The sequence below is a fragment of the Cynocephalus volans genome, chromosome 3 (assembly GCF_027409185.1).
Source record: "Cynocephalus volans isolate mCynVol1 chromosome 3, mCynVol1.pri, whole genome shotgun sequence".
Classification (NCBI taxonomy): Eukaryota; Metazoa; Chordata; class Mammalia; order Dermoptera; family Cynocephalidae; genus Cynocephalus; species Cynocephalus volans.
The window spans coordinates 55,165,035-55,171,513 of NC_084462.1; positions in this window are offsets into that span (position 1 = coordinate 55,165,035).

A 6,479-nucleotide genomic window follows, 5' to 3' on the forward strand; every position below is an offset into this window, starting at 1 on the left:
GTGCATTGCACAAATTGGGTCACACTAGGCCTCTCATTGCATTAAAACTTCTTCCATTTATTCCAAGGGATGGGGAGGTTTCTCCTTCATTCAGTTGCCTTGTTTGGTGTTTGATGATAGGCAATCCTTTTGCATGAATCTCAGCATGCCAGTAAAACTTCATTTACTGATGGATATGTTTCTTTCTTCCAAACAGTACTTGCTACTTTGCAAAAAATATGGCCTTATGTTCATTCTTCCAATGGCAAATCTGTTCTTCACTAATACCAAAATTCACTGTTCTATTTCTGTTCCTTTATGAGTACAAAATAACTTTTCATTATAATACAAAAACATAGTATAATCTTTTTGAAGACACCTTAAAAAGCACTTAGATTGCACACATGTGGTACCAACAATGCAAATCACACACAAAAAAGGATGACAATGGGAAGAGCATGCCCAATTTGTACACACACAGGCTATGACAGCAGTAATGGTGGGGCCTGTCTAACACTCATAAGATGCCAATTTTAAGATATACTCTGATTTTGAAAAATGCATCTCAGAATTGATGAAATGCAGTAAATACTTTCTTATATAAGGTGCTTAGCATAGCTTCTGACCCATAGTAAGCTCTTAATAAATGTTAACAACCAACAACACAAAAATAACAAACCCTCAGCAAACAAAGCTCCCTTTAACCAATGTGTTTGGCTGCAAAGAGGGTTACAAATGTTCTGGTCTTCTACAACCCAGGTATGTTGAGGACTGAGGCTATGGCAGCAGAAAAGCACCACCTCAGATGGCACCTAAGATGCCACCGGTTTCCTATGGGTGAGCATGGAAAAGGGGCAAGCTTATGTCGCTTGGTCACCAGAGAATGAAGAGGTACTACTGGGAGCAATCTTTGTGACACCAAAGAGGCAGGAGAGCCACCCACACAGGCCCAGAGATCTAGAAAGAAGGAAGAAGGCAGCTAGCATTTGAGTACTTATTGTATTAAGAGCTTTAATGGTTATTTAGTGCTCACATCAACCTTGCAAATTATCCACATTGTACAGAGGAGAAACTGAGACTCAGTAAAGTTCATATTACCAAGCACAAGGTTACATACCTAGTAAGTGACAGAGCCAGGGTTTGCACCAGGCCTCACATGCTAACCTCAGCTGTTCACATAATTCTATCAGAGCACCATGGGTAAAGAATTTGAGTCTTATTATGTCTTTCTCTGCCTCCTACACTGGTAAACAAATATTGTTTGATGGAGAGACACTTCAGAATTTAAAAAAAAAAAAAAAAAACAGAGGGTTATAGCTGTAAAGGGTATATATTGAGCAGATTAATGTTATAAACAAAATTGCCCCCTGGAACATCAAAATCACTTAATATGCTCAATTGCTTTCAAAGCACGCGTTGCAGAGAACCATTATGCTGATTACCAATAATTATAATCTACTCATTAAGGAAAGTCACTAAGGGCTTCTACAGTGGAACACTTCATGGCTGAGTTTAAGTTACTCTGTGTACTTGAAAATAATGAAGCTATCATCCTTTTAAAAATTATTTAATTTAGGCTTTTCACTCATTTATACTGTGCATCTCTGCAAAGGCTCAGAATGAAAGTGGTTTTGCTGTATTTAAATAGAACATTTCTCTCAAAAGTCCAAGCAGCTTCCCACTGATCGCTGACATACCAGCTCCCTGCCAAGTAGGGATGAAAGGAGAAACATTCGAGGAAGAATTTAGATCTGAAAGACATATCCCTTGCTTTTCTTAAACATTTGTTTCCAAAGATTCTTGAGATTCATTAGACACTGTGCAGAGAAGACACTAGAACTTACTGAGAGCTGCCTTAAACACTTTAGGAACAAAACTAACACAAACCAACAAATAGGGATTGAGAACTTAACATGGGCCAAGTACTCAGTGGGCTGAGAGCTTTATCTCCCATTTTAGTTAATACTTTTAATTACAAGAAATACCCAGGCCAGCTCAGGTATGGCTGCAGGTAGGTATAGGAGAGCCAGGAAATCTTATAGAAATCCTAGCACAAGTGGGCCCTATGGAAACTGGACCTGAATCCCAGCCAGCAGGACTTTTACGAATCCATGGGGGACCTGTTTTTCTCTTTCAATCTATTAATTTGCTTTCAATTGCAAGAAACAAAAAAAACCCAATTCAAAGTATCTTAAACAAGGGCCAGCCTGTGGCTCACTCGGGAGAGTGTGGTGCTGATAACACCAAGGCCCCGGATTCGGATCCCATATAGGGATGGTCGGTTCGCTCACTGGCTGAGTGTGGTGCTGACAACACCAAGTCAAGGGTTAAGATCCCCTTATTGGTCATCTTTTTTAAAAAAAAAAAAAAAAACAAAGTATCTTAAACAATAAGAAAATGTACTGTCTTTTGGAACTGGAAATCCAGATGGAGGTGGGTCTCAGGGTTGTTTGCTCTAGTCAACCAGCCATGTCATCTACGAGTCAGGTTCTTTCTTCCTCCTCGTTCTGCCATCCACAAGGTCAGCATCATCTTAAGGCTGACTCTTTTTAAGTATGGTCACAGGGTGTTGGATGGTGAGAATGTGGGCTACATTATTCCTCATTGACATTCTCAAATGAGGAATTCCCCAGAAATCCTTACTTCATTGTATCATGGACCTGAGTTAAGACACATGACATTCCTAAACTAACCCCTTATGCTGACTGGTTTTGGCCTAGAAGTCTCTTCTAGCCATTAGCGAGGAGTATGGGACTGCCATGATTGGTTTAGACTGCTCAGGGCACATCCCTAGAGTCAAGTCAGATATATGAGGTGTGGGCAGAAGGGAAGGGGATGGAAAAAAGAGAAATTGAGAATAATTCCTAAGTTTTTGGCTCAAGTAAATGGGTAGATATTGAAGCCATATGTGAAATCTTGGAGAAAAAACAGGTTGCAGGTGGTGGTAGGAATCAGAGTGTTTCTTTGGACATGCTAGTTTTGAAATACCTATTAGATATACAAATGAAGATGTCATGTAAGTCATGGTCTATATGGATCTGGAGCTCAAGGAAGGAGTCAGGGCTAGAGATATAATTCTGAGAGTCATCAGCATACAGCTAGAATTTAAAACCAATGGAACGGATAAAATCAACTATAGGAAGACTCTATAGAGAAAAAGAGGTGATGATCCAAGACCGAGTGCTGGGGCATCCCAACATTTAAAGGGAGAGCAGAGGAGAAGCAGACAACAAAGGGGACCAAAAGCAACAATCAGTAAGACAGGAAGAAAACTAGAAACATGTACTGACCTAGAAACCAAGAGAACCAAAGGTTTCTTGAGATGGAGAAAAATCAGCTATGTCCAACATTAGGAGGCTGAGTAAGAGAGGGACAAGAGGTGACCACTTGTATTGGGAACATGAATTCACTGATGACCTAGACAGCTGCAGTTTCAGTGGAATGGTAGAGACAGAAACCTTTCTGGAGTAGTTTAAGGAAAAATGAAATGTATGGAAGGGAAAACACATAATTTAGGCAACTTTTTTGAGAAGATTTGCTGTGAAGGGTAGCAGAGAGATAAACAGTAACTAAACGGGAATAAGAGGTCAAAGCAGGATTTCATAAAGATGGAAGATTTTAGAGCATATTTGTATGTTAACAGGAATGACCTATCAAGAGAAAAATGATGCAGAAGAGAGAAAATAATTGTAGAAACAAAGACCAAGGTCTTTTGAGAAGTCAAAAGGAGACAGGATCCAGTAGACAGGTGGAGGGGTTGGCCTTTTAGAGAAGCAGGGATATTTCATTCACTGTAAAGGAGGCAGGGAATGAGTACAGACGCAAATCACATGGTTGACATGGTAAAGGAAAGTTAAGGGAACTCCCACCTGATTGTTTCTATTTCTGCCATGAAGCAGGTGGCTAAGTGACCAGCTGAGAAATAGGAGGAGGGGTTTTGAAGAGAGAAGTGAAGGTGTATTTCAGGGAGTGGGAGTAATCAGACAAGGAAAGTGTATAAGGATTGCTCAGCAAACAGTGTTGAGTGCCCATTTTAGGTTTGTGGTCATCAATTTAAGAACAGACATGGTTTTTCTTCAGCAATTTTCAGCTGTTCAGACAGACACGTAGAGAATTGATGTTTTTATTTTTCTAAATTAGCATTAAGGAAGCAGAGCAGCAAGGAAGTTAAGCGTAATTGCAAGGGAGTGATTATAGTGTTAGACCATGCAAGTCAGGCTAAATAAGGAAAGAAGAGAGGACATGAAGGGAGGTGACAGCTAGTGAAGACACTAGTGTCCCAGCAACAGTTAGCTGTCCCCCCAAATCCATTCTCCCTTCTTCTGAACATAAGAGTACCTGGCACATGGCTGCCAGGCACACTACGTTTCCCAGGCTCTTCTGTTTGTTATGTGTGGCCATATGGTTCGGACCTCTCCAATACACTGTGAATGCAAGTGACGTCTGCCCCTAAGGGACAGGGGCATTCCACAGGCAAAGCCTGCTCCATGCTCTTTCACCCTCTCCCCAGCTCAATCCAGGATGATGCCAGGGAACAGCAGAGAAGCAAGATGAAGACACTTGCATCCTGAATGTCTGTGTATGGCGAACCACTCCCTGACTTTGAACAACTGCCCTGTGCTGTGACCTGAAAGGGAGGAGGGGGGCGGGGGACAGAAAAAACAAAACTCTCTCTTGTTTGAGCCATCGCACTGTGGGGTCTTTTGGTTATGGCAGTTTAACCTTATCCTAGTTAATCCAGGCTGGGTCAGGGATTGGAGGCTCCATCCAGTAAGGTCTGAGATCCTCTGTAGTGGGGATAGAGAAGTGAGAAAGTACAAGGCTGCAAGGGAATGGTCTGTGTGGGGCGTACGAAATTGAGACTTCAGAGGTGAGCAGTTAGAGGTGATGAAAAGATCTAACATATGACAAAGGAAAGGTGTGACTAAGGTAGAGGGAAATACATATTAAGTCTCAGAAAGAAGAGAAGATAAGCCCATGATCACACAGCAAATGAAGGGAAGGGCTGGATTCACACTGAGGCCCGATGACTTCACACTCAGCACTCCTTCACTCTGCCAAGTCCTCAGGTACAATCAAGCAACCTAGTTCAGAGTAAAAGCTGCAGGAAAAGTGCTTCTACAAAGAAAGGTTAGTTCAGCTCCACAACACATGACAAAATTTCTCCTGGGGTAATGAGCAGTATGTTACAGAACAATTATTGTTAATACATGACTAGAATCACCAAGCTTTGGGACCCTATATTCCTCACGATCTAAAAAGTATTTCATCCCTCCAGAGGCTCACTGACATCACTGAAGCCTTCCCGTTCTCCTCTGGATGACCACCATTTACTCATCTGGCCTCTCTCCCTCTAGCCTCTATCCCTCCATGCCATCTTCCAGACTGTGAAAGTTACCTTTGTGAAATTCCTAGTATGCCATCCACTCCATAAAACCCTAGCAGCATGCATAAGACCTCTCCTCATGATATCCCCTCAACCTATCTGTTCAGTCACATCTCCCCTGCCTCCCCCGCCCCAGCCTATGCTGTAGTCATATCAGATCATCTGCCATTTTGGAACCTCCATGGCCCTTCTCAGGCTTCTGTGCCTTGGTACACGCTGTGCCTTTCATTGAAATGTCCTCTACCCTGGGTCACACAACACACTCCCATTTATCCAATTCCAGTGTTCCTTCCCCATATACTTTTCCTTTCCTGCCTCTCCATCTCCTTCCACTGTCCCCAGAGAAACACTATTAGAGGTTTTACCATGTTGTATTACAACTATCTCTTTGTCTATTACTTTCCTCATCTTGAGCATCTTGGCACTGTGTCTGACTCACAGTAGGTGCTCAAATCCTGTGCTGAATGCTGAATGGGAAAGAATTTAGCTGTTCAAAATTGAAAAGATGATGAAATCAGCTGAACTATTTTTGGTGAGTCTCAGCATCTCATATTACATTTCTTATGTTCCCAAAGGAAGTCAGTCTGGATGGTAGAGGGAACATAGGATCCAGCTGTTTGCACCCATGGCTCCTTTCACAGCCTGCTCTGGAACCTAACATTTCAAAGCTACCTCCGAAGACCAATGTTACTAAACAAGCTTACTGCATTAAGGGTGGTTATGTTATGCAGATGAAACATAAACAGTCTGACAAGCCCTCTGGAAGGAACTAGTTGAGAATGTGACAGAAGGATGCGGGCTAGGGCTGGCAGGTGTTTGCAGGATGGTTGTGACAGCTCGGCCATCCAGGAACAGCCAGTCTCATCTCTTTAGGGACACCTGAAGCTTGCCAGCTCCCACTACCCAAATGACAGTACGTGCTACACAGTGTTTGTTTCTGCTACAGCAAACGAGAGCTGCTCACTCTTCCACCTGCATGACACAGATGGTACAGACAGGAGCATGTTTCCACATGAGAATGTGCAATTACACCCAGTTCCTCCAGCTGCAACAATTACCAGGAGAAAACCCTAGGGAAGGAAATCATCCCGGCAGATTACTGCCTCCCATGCTT